The sequence below is a fragment of the Ictidomys tridecemlineatus genome, chromosome 9 (assembly GCF_052094955.1).
Source record: "Ictidomys tridecemlineatus isolate mIctTri1 chromosome 9, mIctTri1.hap1, whole genome shotgun sequence".
Taxonomy (NCBI): Eukaryota; Metazoa; Chordata; class Mammalia; order Rodentia; family Sciuridae; genus Ictidomys; species Ictidomys tridecemlineatus.
The window spans coordinates 146,522,695-146,547,901 of NC_135485.1; the positions used below are offsets into that span (position 1 = coordinate 146,522,695).

Below are 25,207 nucleotides of genomic sequence, written 5' to 3' on the forward strand. Positions count from 1 at the left end.
TTAAAATTTCATTTTCCTTAATTTGATGAGTTTCAAGTGCACGCTGTCTCGTTAAGCCGGCGATGTGGAGGGATAACGAGGCGGACACAGCCCTTGAACTAGCAACGAGCAGCGTGATTGCAGCCCTCCCAGGGCCTCCAGCAGGCGCCGTCTCCCTGAGTGTGTGATCTGATTTCCTGTGATGTCTGTATCACAGTAATGACATTAGCAGAGCCCAAACAGCACTTAATGAAATTGCAGACCTGCCATACGTGAGGACCCCCCTGTCCGCACACCCGCTGGGGTCTCCACTTTCTCTCAGGTGCACCGGCTGCGCCTGTGGGGAACCAGGACACAAAGGACACATTTCCCTCCAGGTTCTGGCCGAGGGTCCCTGTTTTCTTCATGATTCTATGTGCTCTGCCCGCCTGGACCTAGGCACTGCTGCCCACCGGGACCTAGGCGGTGTTGGGGGGAAGAGGCAGCTCACATGCCCTAGGCACGGCGTGGGCGAGTCCTGCTCACAGGGCTGGGACCCTAATGCACCTCCGTGTACAAGGAATGGTGTGCGTCCACACAGCCAGAACAAGGCTTTAAAGTGATTTAGTAATAAAACAGTGCCATCAAAAGGAATCAGGACTCCAATTACAACCTGCAATTTTATTAACAGTGAGTCAGTAAAGAAATATTGAACTGTGTCTTTAAAAAGCCTTTTAATGAATAATTAACACAGAGAGAGAGAGAGAGAGAGAGAGAGAGAGAGAGAGAGAGAGAGAGAGAGAGAGAGAGAGAGACCTCATCCTGACTTCAGTGCCACATAAATTTGGAATCTGAAAATTCATCTCTCGCCAGAAATGTTGGGAAAGTGGGAGAAGCGGTTCTTGCCCTCCGTCGACTCACGCCAGCTGTGACGGCTGGTCACAGAGGTGAAGGTACGTGAGTCCCAAGGGGAAGTCCGTGTCTGAGATTTTGCAGGTTGGGTGGAAATGGCTTTATTCTTTGTGTCTTTGAAGGAGAGCTTTGATACGCGGGTCAGATCTCAATATGGGGGATCTATGTTGATGGATGAGTTAAGTTTGTGTTTTACCTACACTTAAATAAAGCAAGTAATTATCAGATAAGAAATTAGTGAAAACAGGCGATTGGGGACCACTGCCAGGAAATGCAAGAAAAGCGCCCAGCCAAAGCCCATTTTAACACCGGTTGGGGGGTGGGGTGGGGGGGCAGCTCACGCAGCTTCCCGCCTGTGCGCCTGAAGCTCTGCGCTCTGCTCTTGGCGATCATCCACAGTTGTATTAAAAATACTTCAAACAGTTCACTGAATAAACATCAGGAAAATGTTGTTGATCTCAGGCAGCTGACTGGTTTTGAAGTTCTGCAAGTAGGGCGCAGCCTTGAGGTTTCAAGGCGTGACACATTTGCACTCACAGCAACAGGTCCTTTTAAGGCGCTGAACCCAAACTCAATCACAGAAAGCAGCTAATTTTAAATTTAAAGTTTCTGAAAATCACTTATGTTTTCCTTCTGTGGAAGTCAATTACCTTCTCTTTTAAAAAATCCAGTTTCCACCTGGATTTGGTAGCTAAATCAGAAACCATGAATGTACTAGAGATGATGAGTTCATCTGGATCCAAATAGGAGACACTTGAGAGTCTTCAGAATCACATCAGGGTTTTCTTATGCAATTTCACGCGATTTGGCTGACATCTATGCAGCCCTCCTCTGGTCAGGGGGTGCACAGGCACGACTTTGTGTGTGTGCAAACACAGGAGCCAGGGAAGTGGCACCAGCCCCAAGTGATCTCAAGAGGTTGCAAATATTCAACCTCCACTAACTTAGCTACTGAGTGATTTTGGCAAGGCAACACTAATTCTTTTGCAGAAATTCATCATGTCTATTAAGAATTGAAAAATGGATTTTTAACCTTGGGTATGAAATAAGAAAATGAAAGTGATCCATACAAAGAAATGCCCATGGGCATCTGGGAAGAGCAGAGGCCTCAGGACTTGAATTGGTCTTTAGTTCTCTGGTAGCTGAGATGAAAGAAAAGTGGAAACAGAGAATTCCTTATGCCTTGTGTTGCTGATTTTCCTGAGGAAAAGAAAGCATTTCTACCTTCTGCGTTAGTAAACCTTCACCAGAGCAAAATGAATGCGTCTTTGCCACCTGGAGTGCTTTGGTAAGAGGTCATGGTCCGCCACCTCGTGCAGCCACGGTTGTGATTTACATTCTGTTTTATTCTGTTTTGTAGAATAAGTGCCAGACCATTTCCATGTCCAAAGTGTTTGGGATAAGCACCCTTTTATTGTTATCAAAATGCCTTACTTTTCATTATTCTGCTAATTCACAGAAAAAACAGGCTACTTTTCTGGGAATGACTGGCAGTAAGACATGCAGAAAGGTTCACAAGGAAATATGTTTACCATGCAGTGTAATGAGCTCAGGACCTTACCTGGGCTTGCCTGTTAAAAGCTTCCATTAGATGGTTTCTTAATGGGACACCACGAGTTTGCTGAGGTGTCACATCATGAGGTCACCATTTCCGCCTTAAGAGTGTGCTGTGGACTCTGAAGAGCACATCTCAGTTTCCTTTAGGTAGGCTTCACCTGATAATTCTGGCAAAGACAAACTTCAGTGTTTACAATCGCAGAAACAGATGTTCCACTGAGCAGTCCGAGTTCTAAGAATGATTAGCAATGCAATGATAATGTGAGCTCTATTCTAAGGCTGGTTTTATGCGTTCTGGATTTTCAATCAACCTGTAGAACAACTGGACAGCCAAGTGATTTGCTGGACTCTGCAGCCCTCCCCCCGCCCCCCAAATGTTCTGCTGAGCCTCATGTGGGTTAGAGGAGTTTGGAAACTGAGATTCTTCACTAAGGGATTTGAATTCAGTATGAGGCTGCGGCCACCTGGGATGCACCCTTCTGAAGTGGGGAGAGGGTTCTGGTTTGCAGCTCCGTGGGGGTCCAGTTAGGACACTGTGAAGTGCGGGGACACCACAGCGTGTCCTCATCTCATGGTGCTTCAAGTCTGGTGGGAGGGTGGACATCACTGTGTCCTACAAGAACGTGACAGCGGGTTGTGACGCAGCGGCCAGGGCCCCGCTGTGTCCTGGGAGAGGAGCGAGAGAGAGCACTGTGGACTCGCCAGGCCCCGCGGGTCCTCCTCGGGCAAGCGGCGGCTCCCTCCCAGGTGAAGGGCCAGTGGGTGTTGGCTAACTATGAAGACCCAGGTGGGAGGATGTCCCAGGCGGAAGCAGAGTGTACTATGGCCATGAGGCAGGGGGTGCCACAGAGGGGCCACCAAAGGCCTGTGGAGTGGGTGACAGTAGGGTCACTGGGTCAAAGTCATGTTCCACGTGACTCTCAGGCATTGCAGCAGCACATTCTGATCATTTTAAAAGAGCATGTTCATTTCTCCTTCTGCCATAATGAGGGTTGTGGTAGTTTGCCCTGTGTTTTTGGTATCCTAAATTTTAAAAGGCTGTTATGTGAAATGACTCCGATGATACAGTTCTTTCCCTCGCCCTGGTGGGCACTTCATGCCACACACTTGCATCCCCGGCCTTGCTGGGCTCCACACCACGAGCCACGCACTGCTCTTTCTCAGCTGCGCTCCTGTCTGCGCACCGTGTCGCCCCGCCGGCCTCTATGCAGGTCCAGCTTAACGCCATTCAGTTGCTGAGGGGCGTGACAAAAGGGTGGGTGGGTGTTGGGCGTGTGCTTAGCAAACTGTCCCTAGAAGGGCCCATAGGAGCTACCAGTGACACAAATCAGGAGCCCGCAGTGCAATTTCCTTGGAGCCCTGGCCTTTCCAGGTCTCGTCTTCTGCTGTCCCTATCTTCTGGGCATGATCTTTTCAATTCCTATGCCAGGGCAGAGTCTCAGAACTCTAGGGCAGGTCTGCAGAGCCTGCTGTGCCTTGGGGGTCCTTTAAGACCCCAAAGATAACTGATTCCTTTTTCTCTCGTTTGGCTTCTTTCATCAGTAAACCACTCTGGTGTTTAGTCACCTTGGCCATTTTTAAATCTTAAAAAATGTCCCTGATCCCTTTGCTCTTGCAAAGTCAAAATAGAGTAGGCAGTGATTGGACCCTGAGCTGGGGTTTAAAGGCAGTCACTCTGTCTTTTCCGTCAGCCACGTTGAGTGGGGAGTGGAGCTGCTGAACTTTGTGACACAGCTGCTGCTTGGGTCGGGTGGCACTAGGAAGAGAGATGCGCCCACTTCCTGCTCTTGTGTCCCAGCATTCCTCCACTGGGCTCACTGTCAATGGAAGACGTTCCCTTGAGCTCCATCCCTCTGCCCTCTGCCCTTTCCAGTGACTTCTAATAAACTCGGAGCCCCAGGGGAGGAAGTGAGGGCCATCCACTGCTCTCCCATTTTGCCTGTCAAATGGTTTTGAAGTTCTCATAAAGAAAAGCATTTGCAGAAATGACTTCTCGTTGTGTTAAGCACAGGTAAGGAAAATGTGCCCAGCAGGCCGTCAGCCTAGTGTGGCCCTGGCGCCCCTAGCTTTAGAGGTTAGATCCAGCCTCTGTTGAGACAGCTCACATCCGGCTGAGCCCAGTTCTATGCTGGTTTCCCATCTCAAAACAAAACCAAAACAACAAAAACCCCACGCAAAAACAGAGCATAAAAACAAGATGGTGGGCTGAAGGTATAGCTCAGAGGTAGAGCACACACTTAGACTCTGGGTTTGATTCCTAGTAAATCAATACCAATAAACAAACAAATAAACAAATAAATAGCAATGTATTTATCCAAAACCTCAAATGAGGATTGTGGAATAGGCAGGTTTGCTCTCCCGTCTCACCGTCTGTCCCGGTAGGACTGACATTTTTCTTCAGTTAGAGAGAAACTGAATTTTGTCACCTCCCCTGATCCACCCATGACACAGAAAGTAAGCAACATCCAAAATTTTTTGAGGCCTTGGTTTACAGAAGAGAAATAAGAGACTAAGGGGAAAAAACCTGAACACCCTACAGCTTCAGTTCAGACCAGCCTGACAGATGGAGGGCGGTGGAAACCAGAGGGCAGTTCTGAGACGGATGGGGAGACGGATGGGGAGGCCGATGGGGAGACCGATGGGGAGACCAATGGGGCTCCTGGGAGATCGCGCCTAACAGGGGAGGAGAGAGGCTCGCAGGTGAAGCCAGGGGGTCCTCAGCACCCGGCAACCTTCATTCCAACACTGCATCGATGGCTCATTGCACACCTACTGCACACCAGGCCCTGCTCGAAAGCACCGTGGGTAATTTTACGGCTTCCCTGTGACTATAGGAAATAGGAAATGCTGACTTTGGAAGCAGGACAATCCCTAATTATGGCTTTAATTGCTTTCGAATCTTTGGAGGAGTGATTAATTTTAGTAACCGATGATATTCAATTTGGGTTACTTTTACATGCTAGCTAGTGATATCTGAAACATCGGAATAAAACTCCTAAAACTGTTTAAAATTTTTCAGAGGAGAAATCATCAGCGTAATATAATAATTTTCACATAAAATGATACTTCAACAAAAATTTTGGCATTCCACTTGAGACAGCTTCTTGGCAGTGGTACCTTGACGTTGCTGGCAGGATTTTGCTTAGATGTGGCTGAGTCCCGGCATGCATGTGCCAGATTTGAATGTTCTGTGAGCCCCACATTTGTGCCTGGTGTAGAACCAGCTGGCACTTCTGTCCTGCCTTCCCATTCCTGACAAAGGCACTGACCCCCAGAACGTGTCACTGGTGGGAATGAACTTAAGGGGAAGGCCCTAATCTTGAGGTCTTGCCCTGCCCTGAATTTGATCCTCCTATCTTGGTCCTCTGGATAAACTCCAAAATGATATGGCGTCTGTTAGCTGGTGGTATTGTAGTTCGTGTCCTGGAATGTGTCTGTTTGAACTCCTGCTCACGGGCCTGTGTGTGAGGAAGGGGGACACCAGAGTTCACTGCACCCAGCCGGCGGCACCACCAGGCTTGTGTGGTCCCAGGGCACAGCAGCGATGAGCTCAAACCATCAAGGCTCACCGCTCACGTTAAGTGAGAGGTTTAGTGGAAGTCATTGAGACTCCAGGGAACCGCTCCTCATCAGCCACCTCTGTGGCCTGGGAGGCAAACCTGTCTCATGCTGGGGATTCTCTGGCAGGGCACATCCACAGAGAGCCACATAGAGAATTAGATAAAAAGAGCCTGCACGAGAGGGACCTTGCCATTGTGAAATGTCATCACTCCTGACAAAACAGGCCGACTGGCAGGAGAGAGGGGTTTGTCTTTACAGGACACGGGGCATAAAGGGACCTCCAGGGCTGCAGTGCAGCGAGGCAAGGTGGCTCACGTCCTGACGTGCCACTGGGACATGGCACTTCACCGCTGCTCCCCTCCCCACAGCCTGCGTCTGGAAACACTCCCACCCCGGGGGCGGAGCGTGCCCGTTTGCTGGAGCGGTACCCACCCACCGCTCTCTGCCACAGTCACATGCAGCTGCAGAAGGTACGAGGTTTCCAGGCTGTCCCAGTCCATTCCCGTCACTGTCTGCCTGACGTGAGGGACGGACCACCAGCAGCGACATCAATAACAGCAACAGATGCCCCTAACAATAATTAAGAAAAGTCACTGGCGATTCTGGGGCTGCTGTCGAGTCACCCAGCCTGTGGGGATGCATTAAGAACACCGAGAAGCCGGAATCACAGTTGCAGCTGAGTCAGCCAAGCTGCAGACTGCTTCCCCACTGGGACGCAGTTGTCAACCCCTTCACCTGCTGAGACACGGGGACCCAAGCTAACTCGGCGGCAGGGCACGGGCAGCTCTGCAGCCTGCAACACAGGAGAGCTCTCTGGGGATCAGCCAGGTATGGGAGTCTCACTCCCTGCCACGTACGTCCCCCAGCCGGGCGGCCTTTCAGGGCCAGTGTCTTGGAGGGGCCGTCCACTCTTTCCCAGTAACTGGCAGCCAGCATTTGAGGTGTGGACTTGCTGCCCTCACTGCAGCTGGTGGGTCCCTGCCACACCAGTCCTGGTCCACCGTGGGGTGTCCTCCTGGCTTTTAAAAGTTGCCACCACGTCTATATATTTCAATGCCTCCTTCAAAATCAAACCGTTAGCATTCTGTATGTGCTAGGACTGTTTTGATGGCTTCTTAGACAATATTTTCTAATTATTCAAACTTTAAGCATTTTTAGATGTTTTGTAGCCAATTCTTCAGATGACATGTCAGCATTAATTTTGTATGTTTTATCATCAGTAACTAAAATTGGACATTCCTGCCCGATATTAAAACCACTTTTACAAAATTAGAAAATTTTGGCAAGTTGGTGATTCAATTTTGCCTTTCAAAGCTTTGTATTTCGGTGCGTGGATCTACAGAAGAGGGAGCTCTGAAGTCCACCCACACGACACTGAACAACTTTCACAGAATCCAAATATGCACTGACATCTCTGGAGGATTCTGGCTCCGATACACCTCCAACCCGAGGAGAGCACACTAATAGAACACACCGTCTCTGATGTCCGTGAAATTGTTAAGGGGTAAACCATGGAGGGGTTCGGATGGAAGTGTCCTCATCACCATCCCATCCAGGGTCATGAGACAGAGCAGGTCTGAGGTGCTGTTGATGCCATGGCGCCACGGCTACCATCTGGGGACGTTCGCAGGTGCTGTGGGCCTTTTTGCCTTCTTACCTGTGGTACCTGATAGTGACTTTCATCTCCCTCTCAGCCATAAGGTGTCCACTCTGTAAAAGTCATGATAACAATTTCTGCTTCTATGATAATATGGCGCTTCTGAAACCATGGCATAGCATCGTCTGTAATGATGAGACAAGGAGCCAGCCACACAGCAGGGTTTTTGGTGTTTTTTTTAATAAGAAGAGAGAATTCTGTAGAATGGTATAGAAGAATATTTCAATTCTTCAGCTGAAATTTCAGATAATCACATTGACATGTAGAAATCTCAGTTGAACCAAGAACCGGGAGTCTCACTCGCTGCCACTTTACATCCCCTGTAAAAAGTCACACAGGCAGCTCAGAGAAGCCCAGCTGGCTTTCCCAACCCCAGGGCAGAGGACAACAGGCTTGGGAAGAAGCTGCTCAGCTGAGACTAAAGCCAGGATGGGTCATTAGAACGACTTTGTTTTTATTTTGCATTTTGATGATGTTAGGAATCGAATTGATACCAGAAATGATAATGGGGATCCTTGTCTTCATTGGTAAGACAAGAAACCCCAGAGCAGTGCTGTGTGGCCAATTGTGACATACCCAAGTCTTCTTCTAGAGCTCAGGAAATAAAGCCACCGTCCCTGAGACCCCGGGCGGCCCCGCCCCGCCCTCCTGGCTCTCGTCTGACGGGTTCTGGAAACTACACCAGTCACCGGCCAATCTTGAGCTGTGCTCACACTAGTGACTGGCAGGGCTTAATGTCCTTTCTGGATCACAGTCACTTCTCTGAACCAAGCGCTACACAGAAGCCTCCCTGATACAAAGTGAAGGAGTGAAATCTCCGGACACTGAAAACCAAAATAGCTTCCTAACTGTTTTTCCAAAAATAGGTCACAGGAAACCTCTTTTTACAGAGGTCACTGGCGACCAGAGTAGTGTAATGGGAGCAGGCTCTGGTTGGGTCTGTGAGTTAAAGTGCATTAACGACTCTGGGCTCTGAGCTTTGATTTTTAATGCTGAAGTCAGTTTATAAAAATGGAAATGATGGTTTATTTTACCTAGTTGTTAAGCTAGTTGAGAGTTTACCAGCAAATGATTATCTGCTTGGACACTGTCAAATGACTTAATTTCCAACACACTTCTTCACACAGTAATAAGGGCTAGTAGTCACTTTTTTTTTTTTTTTTTTTTTTTTTTGGTACCAGGGATTGAACCCAGGGGTGCTTAACCACTGAGCCACATCCTTTTGTATTTTATTTAGAGACAGGGTCTCACTGAGCCCTTTTTACTTTTTTCATTTAGAGACAGGGTCTTGTTGACAGTGTAGAGCCTCACTAAGTGGCTGAGGCTGGCTTTAAACTCATGATCCTCCTGCCTCAGCCTCCCAAGCTGCTGGAATTACAGGCATGTGCCATGGTCATATTTTAGCCCATAAAATTCATAAATGTCTGGTGTGATGAAAAGTCAGCTTATTCTCTGAGGGGCTATGTCCAGGTGTGAAGCAGAGGTGTTAGTGTTAGGGCCCACTTTTCAGGGTTGCAAAACAACAGCGTGGACCTCTGAGTCCTGAGTTTGTCAACTCAGGCTGTTAATATGTCGAGATAGTAAATGCTTTCAAACACCCTGCCTGCCTGGTGTTCTGAGGTGGCCTCTGTCTTGTCATGGGAAAGCCAGTTCAGCACCCAGCTCTGTTGGGTACTGGACACCCAGAGATGCTGTTGTCAAAGGGGGAGTGACCAAAGATGAGACAACAGTGGAAAGACCTGGGGAGTAGGTCGTCTGGGGGTGTCAGGGGCTAAGGGAGGAGAAGCCTGACCAGGAGGGACGGAGCTGGGCGTGGCAGGTGAAGCCATCACTCTGCATGTGAAGGGCAACCTGCAATCAGGCCAGACCAGCCACGGGCACCTGGGCACAGTGTGAGGGAAGCTGCCCACTGACCGGCAGGGCGACTGGAGAGCTGGCGAGAAAGGTATCAAAGGAGACTGCTGAGGGGCCAGAACTCGGAGGCTGGCACCTAGAGGCCAGGAGACAGTGGCGGTTAGGGGTAAATCACTGATTCAGAAAGTAAGACTCTATTTTGTGGTAAAGAAGACTTGAGCCATATCTAGATATCAAAGGGAAACGGGGGAAAAAGAGATGTGAACTATTAGACAGTAGGGAGGGTTCCACAGTCAGGAGGATCCACGTTGTGGGGACACTACGGAGAAGGAGAGAATGAGATCTGCCCACACTGGACTTGGAGGTGCTGGGGTCGGGTGGGGGCCCCGGGCAGCAGGTGGAAGCCAGAGGAGGCAGCACAGGCTGCAGCCTGGGAAGGCAGGGCCGTCTCACCCCGCCCCCCACCTCCTCTCCCCATGCAGTGTCCCCACCCTCCAGGTGATCACCCCCCACCCCTCACTCAGGGACATCAGGTACCTCACCCGCAGCAGGCACGGGAAGACGTGAAGATGCAGGGAGCAGACTCTGCCCCCAGGAGCTCCCAGACTCCCGAGGCAGGCGCTGCGGAGTGGGTAGGGGACAGGCCCCTCGGGGGCTCACTTTGAGAACACCAACCAAGACAGAAAGACTTCCGGAAGTGTAAGATTCACCCTCACTTCCCATCGAGACGTGGGTACAAGGGGGGCCACCGCAGCACCGCCCCCAGGCCCCGCTGGACTCTCCCTGAGACTCCACAGTGTCCTGCCGAACGGGCAAGAAGTGTGGCATGTTCACAAGACGGAAGGGGACAGGGCAAACCTCAGCTCCCCAACACAGGCAGCGGTACAGAGCAGGCTCGGGCCTGGAAAGGCCAGCCTGGAGGCGGAGCACACTGCTGGGTTCCACCCACGGGCAGGTGAGAACCACAGCAGCATGAGCACAAGCCAAGGGGACAGGGGCCCGGGGGAGGGGTCCCTTGCCCTGTCTGGCCAGGCGCTGCTCCGCGGGGAAGGGGAGCCTGTGGACGTGCCTGGGCACGCACCTCCTGTTGGAGGCTATTTGGTGTCCAGCAACAACGCAACAGAGCTGAAGACCTGCGGTCAGCGCCAGGGTGCTGTGGATGGGAAGGCCGGGGCCGAAGGGGGCACTGTGCCCCTGCCTCCCCGCCTGCCCCTCCTGCACCTCCACATGCTCTGGCTGGTGACCGTGTCACGTCAGAGCAGCAGCATGGAGCCCAGGACCTCACAAGGTGGCCTTGTTTGGAAACAGATGTAACCAGTCAAGACGAGGTCACTCTGCGGGAGGGAAGGTCCCCATCCAGTGTGAGTGGTGCCCTGGTAAGAAGACGGCCGTGTGCACAGAACAGGAGAAGGACGTGGGGTGAAGACGGATGGAGGCCTGGAGAGACGCATCCAGGCCCCGCACGCAGCCCGCCTTGAGGAGGAGCCGCGGACATCCGGGCTGTGTGGCTCTTGCTGACCTCCTTCGAGGTGTCTGTTCCGGCAGGAGGACGAGGTTGGCCTTCACAGCCAGCGCCAGCTGCAGTGACAGGGAGCCGCAGGAGCACCGGAGCTCGAGGAGGAGCACGGGAGCTCGAGGGTGGCCGCAGGCCAGCGAGGCCCTGGGTCCCACTCTCAGCAGAGGGTGGGAATGGCCTGTGGCTGGCAGCTCTGGCGCGTCCCGGCCCCCACACCTCTTCCGACGCGGTCTTGCACTGCACTCTCCCTCGCTCCCCGTGGAGGACCCTGAGTTATTGGAAGGGAGCAGGTTCCTCCAGGCCTACCTGATAGACCGTGACCAGCACAGGCCTGTGAGCGTGACGGGGAGGAGACGCCCTGAGGGACGACGTGGGAAGCAGCCGAGGAGGGACTACCCAGCTGCCCCTGGTGTCCGCAGCCAGACAGAACCGCAGCCCTGATAAAGGCCCTCCTAGACCCCTATTCCAGAGACCACTCTTGCTTCCTTTTACTTCCACAAAAAGCAGAGGGGAAGCGCCTCTCTCCCTCGCTGTCAGCCAGCGCTTTGCGCCTGGCGTTCACTGTACAAGCGTGATTTCAGTTCTGGGAAAGCCACCCGTTGGGCTTCCCGCCTGCACCGTCAGAACCCGTGCCTCAGGGTGAGCGAGAGCCAGATAGAACGAGGCAGTGGGTCTCACACAGAGAGCAGCGATGGGAATCGTGTCTTAGAACTTCTGTCTGATTGTGATCTAAAAATTCAGCCACCGTTCTGATCCAAGCAGGAGTGGGGGGGCAGCGTGAAGCCTGAGGTAGTGGGTGGTGGTCAGGCTACAGTGGCAGCAGCACTGTCACAGAAACAGCCCCAAGAGCCCTGGGTGTCGGGCTGAGCCTCCACGGTCCACCTCGTCACCCACACCAGGGCACCATCTCTGCCTCCCTTTATAGATAAGGGAACGAAACTTGAAGGTGGTTGAATAAACTGCCCCCGGGAGGTCTGGTCCTGCTCAAGGGCAGGTGCCCACTCAGGCTGCCATGTGACGGCCGAGTGCCACTGGAGTCTTCCCCAAAGGCTCATAGACAGATGAGCCTTAAAAACAAATAGGATTTTCCCAGAGTCTCAATTCTGGTACTGAGTAGAAGAAGCAGTGCCCTATTTCAGAGAAGACAAAGCCCAGGTGAAGTCGCACACCTGTTCAGAATTATAACCCCAGACGTTGTGGTCTGGAGAGTTAAGGCTGGACCTCCACGTCTGGGAAGGTTGTGAACATGAACCTGGGAAATTAAAGTACCAATCCAGACAGGAAATGCCCTCTCCGGAAAAGGACCCGCGAGTGACTGAAGTAACCAACCAGACCCGGAGCCCAGGTGCTTACGAGGCACCTGGAATGGAGTGGGCAGTGTGAAGGGGGTGGGCAGGACAGGCTCGACCAGTCCAGTGCCCTCAGAATCCCAGACACAACTGGACTGACCAGGGATAGCCCATGGGGGCATCGCGAAAGATGACCGGCCCAGTGGGTCTGAACTAAGGTCCCGCCTTAGATCTTAGTTGTCTGTTAGTTACAGGTCCCTTAAAGTTGAGGTCTACACTTGTTCTATTTTGTATGGGTGCTAATTAGTAGGCTAAACTATGCAAAGGACATAGATGGCCGGTGCCCAGGGTCGCAGGGGGATCCCTGACGTGATCCGGGCCAGCTAATCGCTGCTCTCTATTACAGTAGCACCTGGCTGGCTCCATGCAGGGATTTTGCCATTCAAGTGACAGGAATCCTCAGAGCCTTAACTCCCAGGGGCCACACTAGGAAGCCCAGGAGTGACTGTGTCCCGGCAGGACGGCAGGATATCAACTCGGTTGCTCCCCCTCTCCCCGGCACCAGCTTGCACTAGAGCCACCTGCAGGGCCCTGGGGCATCCTGGGGCCCAGCTGGAGCCTCTGATGCAGCAGGTCTTGGGCTGGGCCTGGGGGTCTGCAACTCCAGCCCCTTCCCAGGCGGTGGCAGTGCTGCTGGCACTTGAGAACCGCAACGTGCCCCTCAGGTCAGAGTCGCCAGGAAAGCTTCTTCCCCCACTATCTTCAGAGTGTTCCAGTTTCACATGCACAAGGTTGAGGTTAAAAAAAAAAAAATCTTAGAATCTCTGGCCTCAAGATGAGCATAGAAGCAGCAAAATGCTGTAAGAAGAGTATAAAACCAAAGCAAAAAAGTCCCTCCAGCTTTGGCCAAGAAGGCACACCACCTGGCCGTGCTGCTTGAGCCTTGATTAAGAGGCTGAGGTCTCAGCAAAAGAGAAGAGCATCTTTGTCTTCACTGAGCTGCCGGCAGAGCTAAAGGCTCAAAGGGCAGCTCCGGGTTTCCCAAGGAATCGGCTAGAGCAGGGGAGGAGGGAGGAGAGGAAGGAGCGGAGCACGGCTGGGGCTCTCGCATCCCCCGGCGAGAGAAGGCGCTGGGGTGAGGACCCGAGAGTTCTGTCGTCTTCTCAATGGGTGCAGAGCGCGAGCACTGAAGGGATTTCATCGCACCAGAAAGCACAGGGAGGTTCTGAGACGTGCAGGTTCCCCGGCCGCCAGCAGGACTCAGGGGAAGTCCAGCTGCTCCGATCCAGTGCCTCGTCCACCATTCCAGTGCCTCGTCCACCATTCCAGTGCCTCGTCCACCATTCAGTGCCTCGTCCACCATTCAGTGCCTCGTCCACCATTCCAGTGCCTCGTCCACCATTCCAGTGCCTCGTCCACCATTCAGTGCCTCGTCCACCATTCCAGTGCCTCGTCCACCATTCAGTGCCTCGTCCACCATTCAGTGCCTCGTCCACCATTCCAGTGCCTCGTCCACCATTCAGTGCCTCGTCCACCATTCAGTGCCTCGTCCACCATTCCAGTGCCTCGTCCACCATTCAGTGCCTCGTCCACCATTCAGTGCCTCGTCCACCATTCCAGTGCCTCGTCCACCATTCCAGTGCCTCGTCCACCATTCCAGTGCCTTGTCCACCATTCCAGTGCCTCGTCCACCAGGCCATGTTACAGCGCTCTGAAGACAAAAGGCCCCTGGGGCTAACAGGAAGGAGCTGAGGCAGGAGTCAGGGTCCTGAACTTCCCTGAGGACCAGTCACGGTATCATCCTGTCCAGATGACCATGCCTGCCCCCCGGGCTGCTGCAGGGATCCCTGATGGAAGGACATGGTGCCACCTCTGTGAACTGGGGGCCTGCCACCGTCACGACCACTGCAGGGCCGATCTGAAGTGACTGCCGGGCTGTTGCTCTGCAGAGCTGAAGAGGGGTTACCGACAGGAAGGGCCGGTGCTTTAAGAAATAGTTTATCCAAAACAGAGAGCCAACGAGGAGTAGCTTCAGAAGACTTTCATTTCATATTTCTGGTGCTCAATAGTGTATGTTGACATTGAAATTGTATGAGACCAAATTCATATTGGAGGATGAAACAAAGTAAAAAACAAAAATGAACAGGCAGAAAGCAAGAGAAGATTCGACCAATTGGGGTCCCCGTACACCCAGTTACCCTGTGGGAGGGACTGGCTGAGGATGAGGCAGGCTGCTGAAGCCTTCCGTACTGGTCCCATCCCAGGAGCTCCGGCTACCTCTGGCTGCTCATGCCGAGTTGTCTGTCTCCCTGCCTCATTGGGGGAAATTCTGCATCAATAACAGCCACCTTAACTCTCAAATGACTTATGGCCAAGAGACTCCCAAACCCTGGGTTTGGGGTCAGAAAGTCCACAGGACTCTTTGACATCACCCTGGTGACTGTGACTCGTCTGTGGTCCCCAATCCCATGGCTGCACGCGGTGCTGGCTGGGCATTGATCAGGAAGCACTGGGAGCAAGATGGAAAGACCCCAAGTCGCCAAGGCCAAGCTGGGATAGGGTAAGGGGCCCTCGGCCTGAATCTGCACCATGAACACAGCAAGGGGAGCGGGCGATTTGCCTCCCGTCTGTGTTTAGCAGAACGTGCTCCTGTGGAAGCTGGAATGTGGCTGCTATCTATAGGAAGCATCGAAGGCACATCCAGGACCTTTCTGTGGTGTAAGAAAGCAAAGTGGTGAGCCGCAGAGGGGGACTGATGGTCCACGTTGATGAGCTAAGACCCCAGGATGAGGACAGGACTGTGTGACCCCTGGGCTATTCCTCATGGGTCTCGGGTGCCGTGAGGTAGCCGAGGGCAGTTACGAGAGTAGAGATGGAGGAGGGAAGCACTGGCAATAAATAAGTGCTTCATTTCTAGCTGGAAAATGTTTCTTGGTCCCAGCTGAGTGCGGTGGCACACACCTAATCTCCGCAGCTCTGGAGTCTGAGACAGGAGGATGGCAAGTTCAAAGCCAGCCTCAGCCACTCAGTGAGACCCTGAATCTAAATAAAATACACAAAGGGGCTGGGGATGTGGCTCAGTGGCTGAGTGCCCCTGAGTTCAATCCCCAGTACAAAAAAAAAAAAAAAGGATTTTTGGTCCCAGACATGTCTGTGTGGTTCACACCAGGGCCACACTAGTCTGGATGGTGCCTTTGTGTGGTGGAGTCAGCTCCATGGGCATGTGGTGGGGTGCCAAGCAAGCACCAGATCTGACTCCCACTTGCACCCAGCCCAGGTGTCAGTGGGCAGTGCACAGACTGCACTCCTGTATGCAGAAGCCTGGCTGCACACCCTCATGTTTTTGAATCAGCTGAGTGAGCGCTGAGCCTGGGCGACTCTGTTGTCCGTGGGGAGGCTCTGGATTGTGAGGTGCCGTCTGACCCTCTGAGAGCACTTGTAGCAGTTTCTCTGTGGCTGTTTGGGGGCCTCGCTTACCTCCTGACCTACCAATGCTACGCATCAGTCACAGTCATATCATGGAATAATTTATGGGGGATCAAATTCACCTCTGTTTCCTTCTTTGTGTCCAGGGTGACAAAGGCCCTCCATCTATTTTCTTCAGAGTTCATGGGGATTAAAACTTTGTCATCAACTTTTCTGTAGAAATATGTGGCACTATCATAATGAATTTCTCGCCACCTATGGAACGAAGAGGTACAGACTCCTTGGAAGACGAGCAGGACCGCTGTCCTAGGGGAAGTGTCCTGAAATGTTCCCGAGCTCCGCCAGTCCTGCCCCGTCCTTCCTTCTAGGGTAGGTCTGGAGCGGGGAGCATGAGCCAGATGCGGGTTGGGGACGGCCTATTTTCTCCCTGGATAACCGAGGCCTGAGCGGGCAGAGCTCTGCGGGCACAGCCGGCTGCAGGCAGGGCGAGGGAGCACCCAGGCAGCTGGGAGCGGGTGCAGCAGCTGCTCCTCCTTGCCCGGGTGGGAGCTGGGACTGCAGAGGACCTTTCCCTGAGGAGGGCCATCGAGTCGAGGAGCCGTGGGCGAAGAGGGGCAGGACCCAGGCTCACAGCTGGCCGGGCGGGGCCGCGGCTCCTGCCCCCTTCTGTGTCCATCGCTGTCCATGAGCTTTCCTTAGCCAGGAGGGAGGCCGGGAGCTGCCTGCTGTCCCAGCACCGTCCAGCCCAGGCCTTTGGAGTGCAGAGCTGGGAGAGCCTGGGCCTGGGCTGACAGGTGCGCGTTGGGCGCGCCATCTGGGGCAAGGTGCTTGGCCTCCTTGTGCGCAGAGCACTTTCCCAGGAGCCTGGGCACAGTGAGCCTCCACACCTGAGGCTGCCGCTGCCGTTGCCCAGAACCACGCCCAGGAGGTCTGGTCCCCCGTGTTCCTCAGAGGACGCTGTCCTGGTGAGGACCTCACAGGCCGGAAGCCCCTGGAGTGTTGTCTGGTGGCCGCAGGCCTCTGGGCAGAGACCGTTCTGCAGGGAGCCCACGGGCAGCCCTCGGAGAGCCAGCCCTCCTTCGAACGGGCCTCAGCCTGTGGGGCCCCTCCTAGTGCCCTCCCTGGGTCCCCTCCCCGGGTCCCCTCCTGGGTCCCCTCCCTGGGTCCCCTCCCCAGATCTCCTCCTGGGTCCCCTCCCTGGGTCCCCTCCTGGGTCCCCTCCTGGGTCCCCTCCCCGAGCCCCCTCCCTGGGTCCCCCCCCTGAGCCCCCTCCCTGGCTGGGCTTTGACACACTGCCTCTTGGATGCTGGCTGCTTCTGGCTCTCCTAGCCCCCTTTCCTACAGGTTCCCGTCTCTCCTGACCGTGGGGACCCACAGGCCCTCGTGCTCGCCTGTGGAACTGACCAGAGTCAGGAAACACATGGGTGTCGGGCCACAAGGAGAGCAAAGCTGAAAACGGCCGGGTGGGCGCAGGCTGTGGAGTGCTGGGGGATGGCAGGGGGCAGCCGCAGGCCTTCAAGAGGAGGGCCAGTGAGGGCACTTCAGGGAGCTGCCCTGATGTCCTCTGCGGTGGCCCAGAAGGGAGCAGGAAGAGCCAGGCAGGAGAAAGGGACACACACAGCAAAGGCCACCAGGGACTCACCTCGGCTCTGAGGGCCTGCGGAGGGGACTGGAATAGGCCGGCAGAAAGAGGGGTCTCGACGGGTCCTGGCCCTCTGACAGGATTTGTCAAGCCCTGTGTCCCCGAGCTGTGACATCCACACCAATTCAAAGGCCCAGGAGGGACAGCTGACAGGGAAGAGCACATTGGTGGCTCAGTCCTTGTCCTGGGCTCAGGGAAGAAGGGTCAGGTCCCGTGGCTCCTGGGCTCCTGTACAGGGACGTTCCTGCCTACCCAGCACCACCAGTGTCATATCAGTGGGAGGGGGATGTCCCCAAAGGGAGACAGGTGCTGCTGGGAGGTGAGTGGGACACCAGCAGCAGCACAGTGGCGGGTGTCCGCCACACCGGGCCACTCGGTTCCGCACGGTGGTTTCTGTTCAGGGAGGCGAGCTGCGTGGTGGGTGGTTAGGAGCAGTGCGCCCCTGGACAGCTCCCCACTCCCTACTCGGGGTTCGGTTCAGGGTGCTCGTCTGTTTTGTTTTGCAGAATCCACTTTTTAATTGTGACTTTCGCGTAGAAACTCCAACGTGAAACAGAAAAAAGCAGCACTGGGGGCTGGAAGGGGGAGGGGAGGGAAGGGGAGGGGAGCCCCTCCCTCCACCTGCCCTCCGCACCTCCAGGGGCCACCATGGAACTCCCATGGCTTTGAGAAGGACTTCAGAGAAGCTCCGTGGTGGCCCTTTTCTATAAGCTGCAACCACATATTAAAAGGCATGTTTCACATTGGAGTCTGTCGGCTGAAGGAGACCAGCCTGCGTTATTTATACCCCAGCTCTGAGCCTGCCCTCTCGTCAACCAGAGGCTGAATCACCGTTGCTAGGAAATAAAAATGCAGGAATAATAGGCCATCCGCCGAAGGGCTCCCCTGCTTTCAGATATTTATCCCATGTTGCTCTGTCAAGTCATTCAAGAAAGGGTAGGAAATTGACTCTTCATCATGAGGGTGTTGTGCTCGGGACTTGAAAAGGACAGGACTGAATACCCCGTGATTGTCAGAACCAGCGTTCCAACCGCAGAGACCCAGGTCTACGCAGGAAGCTTCCGTGGAGGTGAACGCTGTGTGGAGGCGCGGACTCCCAATCACAGGGGCATTCTTCCAGCTCAAAGGAGACTCTTGACTGGGCAGAACTGCCGACTGCTGGCCCGGAGCCCCGGGCAGCAGGGCTCAGGGACAGCGGCGCTGGTGAGGCCAGGTGTCACAACTGCCTCGGCATCCACAGGAACATGTCTTCAGCTTAAAGGATCGCCAGCCTCCTCCAACAGTTCTATGTCTAAAATACTAGAAAATGTGCTTGTGTTGAGTCTCGTAGCTCTTAGTGCTGACCTTTGAAACCATCCTTCCAAACTCCTCTGCCTCATCACACAGTAAGTGGGGGCGACCTCGAGGTTTCCAGAATGAGGAAAACTGACAACTTGGTTCTCCATCACAGTGAGGGGAAGCAAAGGAGATGGGTTTACACACAGGGTCAGAAGAAGGAGATTCGGGGATATCACGAAGTATTTATTATTGCTGTGATTGTTTAAAAGTAGACTCAGAAAATTGAGCAAAGATTATACTGAACCTGCAGACTTTCATTTCAAAAGGGGAGCTGAATGTGGGTGAGAGAAATCAGGAGCAGGGAGAATTTCAAAGAGATCTCACATTTTAATCCCTCCTCTTACAACTTGAGACATTGCTCAACATGCATTTAGGGGAGAGGCCAAGGAAATGTAACATTAATTAGCCCTTGAGGAAAAAAGCATATTGAATGTATTTCTGAACAGCTCGTTTATATATAGGAGTTAATTCCATCCTCAGAGAATTTCTTGTTGTACCTGTGAGCTAGAATTACTGGGGAGGGATTCTTATATTTAGTCCACAGCAGAAGCATAGCGTGGTATTTTTAGGACATTCATAGGCCTTTTCCGTCCTGGTGTGCCACCTACACATGGTGATACTTGCTTTGAGGGCTTAATAATAACGATAGTCTTTTCTGGTTGGGAATTCATCATCTGTGGGGCAAGTAGACACATGCAAGTCTAAAGTCAGTAAAGGAAAAGTAGGGCACATGGAAGGTACGAACAAGACGTGGAGCAGGTGCCTCAGGAGAAGGAGCGGAGGGCCCGTGTGAGGGTCTGGGGTGGGGAGGGGCTGTGGCTCAGGGCGCAGGTTGCCTGGGCCTTTCAACCTGGGGGGGTTTCGCGTACAGGAAAGCTGAGGAGAAGATGCACCGGTTCCAGGAGACGACTCCGTGGTGCAGGTGGAGGATGTCTGCCTCGACAGGCCAGCTCCAGACCCCATCACCCAAGACCCAGGCCACCTGCAGGTGGGAGTGGGGGACTGAGGGAGTCACCCAGCGAGCAGGGCCCAGGCCTGCCCTCAGCAGACTGTTCCCTGGAAGGAAGGGTGTGAGCAGGGGTGTGTGGGGGAGGCCCAAGGCCAAGCCTCAGGGCATGGAAGCTTCTGCTCTGATTCCACCGTCCAGAGCTCAGCTGCCCCCCCCCACCATGAGGAACCTGGGACATATAGTTTGCTGTGCCTGGGAGCAAAATCGCGTGGCGGAACCACGGTTGTGGTTGTTTGTGTTGCCACCTGAGGGACGGGAGGAGAGGCTATCACCTGGAGACTTCCTTGTCCCCCAGTGTCACCTGTACTGTCCTACCCCAGGGCTCTGGGAGTGTTCCTGTGTGGGCCGGTCAGGGGCCTGGCCTAGTGAGGACTAGGACAGTTCACACTCACAGAACAGCCCGTGCCTGCCCTGTGCAGGGGGCTCTGGGAGTGTTCCTGTGTGGGCCGGTCAGGGGGCCTGGCCTAGTGAGGACTAGGACAGTTCACACTCACAGAACAGCCCGTGCCTGCCCTGTGCAGGGGGCTCTGGGAGTGTTCCTGTGTGGGCCGGTCAGGGGCCTGGCCTAGTGAGGACTGGGACAGTTCACACTCACAGAACAGCCCGTGCCCGCCCTGTGCAGGTGGCCATGGGAGAGTTCCTGTGTGGGCTGGTCAGGGGCCTGGCCTGGTGAGGACTGAGACAGTTCACACTCACAGAACAGCCCGTGCCCACCCTGTGCAGGTGGCCATGGGAGAGTTCCTGTGTGGGCCGGTCAGGGGCCTGGCCTAGTGAGGACTGGGACAGTTCACACTCACAGAACAGCCCATGCCCGCCCTGTGCAGGGGGCTCTGGGAGTGTTCCTGTGTGGGCCGGTCAGGGGCCTGGCCTCGTGAGGACTGGGACAGTTCACACTCACAGAACAGCCCGTGCCTGCCCTGTGCAGGGGGCTCTGGGAGTGTTCCTGTGTGGGCCGGTCAGGGGGCCTGGCCTAGTGAGGACTGGGACAGTTCACACTCACAGAACAGCCCGTGCCCACCCTGTGCAGGTGGCTCTGGGAGTGTTCCTGTGTGGGCTGGTCAGGGGCCTGGCCTAGTGAGGACTAGGACAGTTCACACTCACAGAACAGCCCGTGCCTGCCCTGTGCAGGGGGCTCTGGGAGTGTTCCTGTGCGGGCTGGTCAGGGGCCTGGCCTAGTGAGGACTGGGACAGTTCACACTCACAGAACAGCCCATGCCCGCCCTGTGCAGGGGGCTCTGGGAGTGTTCCTGTGTGGGCCGGTCAGGGGCCTGGCCTAGTGAGGACTAGGACAGTTCACACTCACAGAACAGCCCGTGCCTGCCCTGTGCAGGGGGCTCTGGGAGTGTTCCTGTGTGGGCCGGTCAGGGGCCTGGCCTCGTGAGGACTGGGACAGTTCACACTCACAGAACAGCCCGTGCCTGCCCTGTGCAGGGGGCTCTGGGAGTGTTCCTGTGTGGGCCGGTCAGGGGCCTGGCCTGGTGAGGACTGAGACAGTTCACACTCACAGAACAGCCCGTGCCTGCCCTGTGCAGGTGGCTCTGGGAGTGTTCCTGTGTGGGCCGGTCAGGGGCCTGGCCTAGTGAGGACTGGGACAGTTCACACTCACAGAACAGCCCGTGCCCACCCTGTGCAGGTGGCCATGGGAGAGTTCCTGTGTGGGCTGGTCAGGGGCCTGGCCTAGTGAGGACTAGGACAGTTCACACTCACAGAACAGCCCGTGCCTGCCCTGTGCAGGGGACTCTGGGAGTGTTCCTGTGTGGGCCGGTCAGGGGCCTGGCCTAGTGAGGACTGAGACAGTTCACACTCACAGAACAGCCCGTGCCCACCCTGTGCAGGTGGCCATGGGAGTGTTCCTGTGTGGGCCGGTCAGGGGCCTGGCCTCGTGAGGACTGGGACAGTTCACACTCACAGAACAGCCCGTGCCTGCCCTGTGCAGGTGGCTCTGGGAGTGTTCCTGTGTGGGCCGGTCAGGGGCCTGGCCTAGTGAGGACTGAGACAGTTCACACTCACAGAACAGCCCGTGCCTGCCCTGTGCAGGGGACTCTGGGAGTGTTCCTGTGTGGGCCGGTCAGGGGCCTGGCCTCGTGAGGACTGGGACAGTTCACACTCACAGAACAGCCCGTGCCTGCCCTGTGCAGGTGGCTCTGGGAGTGTTCCTGTGTGGGCCGGTCAGGGGCCTGGCCTCCTGAGGCCTGAGACAGTTCACACTCACAGAACAGCCCGTGCCCACCCTGTGCAGGTGGCCATGGGAGTGTTCCTGTGTGGGCTGGTCAGGGGCCTGGCCTCGTGAGGACTGGGACAGTTCACACTCACAGAACAGCCCGTGCCTGCCCTGTGCAGGGGGCTCTGGGAGTGTTCCTGTGTGGGCCGGTCAGGGGGCCTGGCCTAGTGAGGACTAGGACAGTTCACACTCACAGAACGCTGTCTCCTCCTCAGTCCCCGCGCTGACAGCTGGGGCCCCAGGATCGGTCTTGGCCAGGTGGCCCCCATAGCATCCCACCCAGAGGCTGGGAAGCCCCAGGGCAGGAGTGGGCGGTGCTGGGCACACCTGTGCCAGGTGCTGCATGGCTGGGGTGGAGGTAGGCTGGGACGACAGGCGGGCCTGAGGCAGCTGCAGCGACCCCAAGCAGGTGACGAGGGGCTCGGGCACTGAGCCCTGGTGAGGAGAAAGAGGCCAGGCCCCACCTTCCTGCGTGAGCCCTGAACCCAGCGACACCCAGCCTCCACAGGAAGGCACATCTTCCCAGGACTGACAGACAGATGCTGCTCAGGGAGGGGGGATGGGAGAGGAGGGAAAAGGCTCCCCCTTAACACTCTCACTGGTAGAGAAAGCAGGACACCTGTCGTGTCCCCCAGCCCACCCCTGTGCTACCCCTTAGTCTGCTGTCCGCTGTGGCTCCTCCAGGGCGAGCCTCTGGTTAGGGACTTCCTTTCAGCAGGAGTCCGCGGTGTTATTTCCTTTCATGAAAAAGCAGCTCCCATAGTGACACCACTGGCCGCCCACCCTGCTTTCCTTGTACCCACGGTCACAGAGGCTGTCACCAGGTCGTGGCCCGGGCGCTGGGTTTCCCCTTGGAGAGTCTCTCCTACATAACATTCCTGCTGGTTGTCACAGCTGTGAATTTCTGACATTGTCCTAATGCAGATGGCAACAGCCACCAATGTCATAATTAACAGAGTTGCGACTTCGCCACAGGCTCAAGGAGAAGGGAATTTGACATGAAAACGAGGATGAAGAAACGTCTGGTGGCGTTCTCTGTTAATCACGGCACTCTTGCGTTTCCCAGCCCAAGAATCCACTTAGCTACTCACACCTCTTAAATGATCAGACTGCAGCTACCTGATGGAAAACTTTCCATGCTGAGTACATAAGAGAGAAAATCACAGCAAGCTGTGCTCTGTAACATGTTGCTGATGCAGTCACTCAACAACGGCACTCATATCGGGAACCCCCAGCCGGGGCCAATGTATCCATTCTTGTGACAGCTATCAAGGTGCCATTGCTCCGAGGTGCCAGGGGTGCCAATGTGAGGAAGTCCTTTCCTCGGGGAGTGTGCAGTCTTGGGGAAGGCAAGAGAATACGGGATGTGCTCTGGGGGGGGCGGGGCATGCAGATGTGTGAGGGTCCACTCTACTGGGGGTGGGTGGAGCGGAGGGGGAAGGCTGGGAGGAGGAGGCCGTGCAGGGCTGGAGGCTGGGAAGGAGGGGAGTGCAAGGCCAGCAGAGCCAGGCATGGCTATCGTGGCTGTTGAAGAGCTGAGTGGCGTAGGGTCCAGCTGGGCTGCAGGCGCAGCGGGAGACATGCAGGGAGGCGAAGCCCGCCAGGAAGGTCCTGGCGACCTAGACTTGCCCTCCGGAGGGCGGCATACCCACATCCACATTTTAGAAAGAGAAGGGAGGTGGTGGTGGGAAGTGGACGGATCATGGGCTGCGTCCACGCCCAGTCCAAAGGCACAGAGGGCCCGAAGTTAGGCCTGGCCAGGGAGCGGCGAAGAGGGTGAACTTGAGATGTGGCCTGGCCGCACAACCTGCAGAGGAGCTGGCGGCATGAGAGGGCTGGGCCTGGGGAGCTGAGCTTGCCCTTCCCGTCCTGCGGGGACCCGGGGTCCCCACGTGCCACCTGCCTATTCTTCTGCCAGTAATCGTCCCAACAGGAGCAGACGAGTGGTATTTCCAAGTGGCATTCCGAATGGTCCATGCCTTGTTTGAACATGCTCAGGATGGCCTTCCCTTCCCCATTCAGCCTTGGAGGCTGGACGGGACACTTAAATAGCCAGAGGACAGTCATGCTTGCAGGAGAACTCTTGAATAAATAACTGGAGCTTATAATAACTCCCAGCAGTTTACAAAGCAATTTTCCATTTGTCATCTCGCTGAAGACTCACGCAGTGCTGTGGGGTAAGGCAAGTGTTCTCACCAAGCCTTCCTGCCAGAGGGGAGCTGGGACAGAGAGGCGAAGTCACTGGCTCAGGCCACACACTCTTGAGGTCTGACCCAGGAATCCCATAATATCCTCATTCTGCCACTCACATGCCCCCACCTGCCAGGCCTTTGGCTCTCAGCTTTGGATTTCGTTCGTTGCTTTACATTTCTATTTCAAAGCTTCCCCTTTCTACCCAACTTGGTGATAATTCCCAGAAGGTCAGGAATTGGGCATGTACCTCTTTATCCTTCCTCACATATTAACTGGGTGACCAATGACTGTGACTGATAACATCAGCTTTCAAAATTGAACAGATGGAGGCATGGTGTAAAGCCAGCACTTGATCATTCACACTGAAGGACAGGGCTGTGCCAGTGTCCGCCTGTGCTGTGGCCCATGGGGTCCTGGGAAGGTACCACAGCTGACCTCCATGACTGTGGGTTCCCGTCTGTGCCGTGAACAAAGGGTCACTGTGAGACATTTTATCTGTGCTGGACACATACAGACTCTTTTCTTGCCACCATTCCATAAATAATCCAGTCTGGCAGTTTACACAGCCTCAGCCCCAACTCTGGTGCCACGTGCCTGTAGACCTGGCCCTTTGTGAGGCCGAGGGTGGCCGACACAGAAGGACCATGTTTGTTATGGGTGGATATGAGGTGACTGCCAACGGCGGGAGGTGAAAGGACTGGTTTGTGAAAGCTGTGATCTCATCACTGGGTCCACCCGTCGGATGGGTTGGTAACTTGAGTGTGCTGACTGGTGGTGACTGCAGGCAGCTGGTGTGTGGCTGGTGAGGCAGGTCACTGGGGTCAGTCGGGAAGGGTTTCTCTTCCTGTGGCCCCTCCCTGCCCCCCAGCTGAGTAGCTGCCCTCTGCCGTGCCCTTCCTCAGGAGGCTCTGCCTTGTCTTGGGACCAGAGCAGTGCAGTCGGCCGACCCTGAACTGAGCCTCTGAAATGGTGAACCCCAGATTAAACCATCCCCCTCTATTTGTCCATTTCAGGCCACGTGACCAAAGCTGGCTAGCACACTGTCTCAATCAGGCCTAGCACTGACATTGTATG

General features: G+C 54.9%; 1 protein-coding gene across 1 annotated transcript in view; it reads left to right on the forward strand.

Moving 5' to 3' along the window:
- The first annotated feature begins 775 nt into the window (after positions 1-775).
- Positions 776-25,207, forward strand: part of Trpc3 (transient receptor potential cation channel subfamily C member 3) — a 114,969-nt gene continuing 90,537 nt past the window's right edge. The window contains exon 1 of the mRNA XM_078022158.1: positions 776-911. The gene's annotated coding sequence lies outside the window, so the exon portion shown is untranslated. The remainder of the gene's footprint in view (positions 912-25,207) is intronic.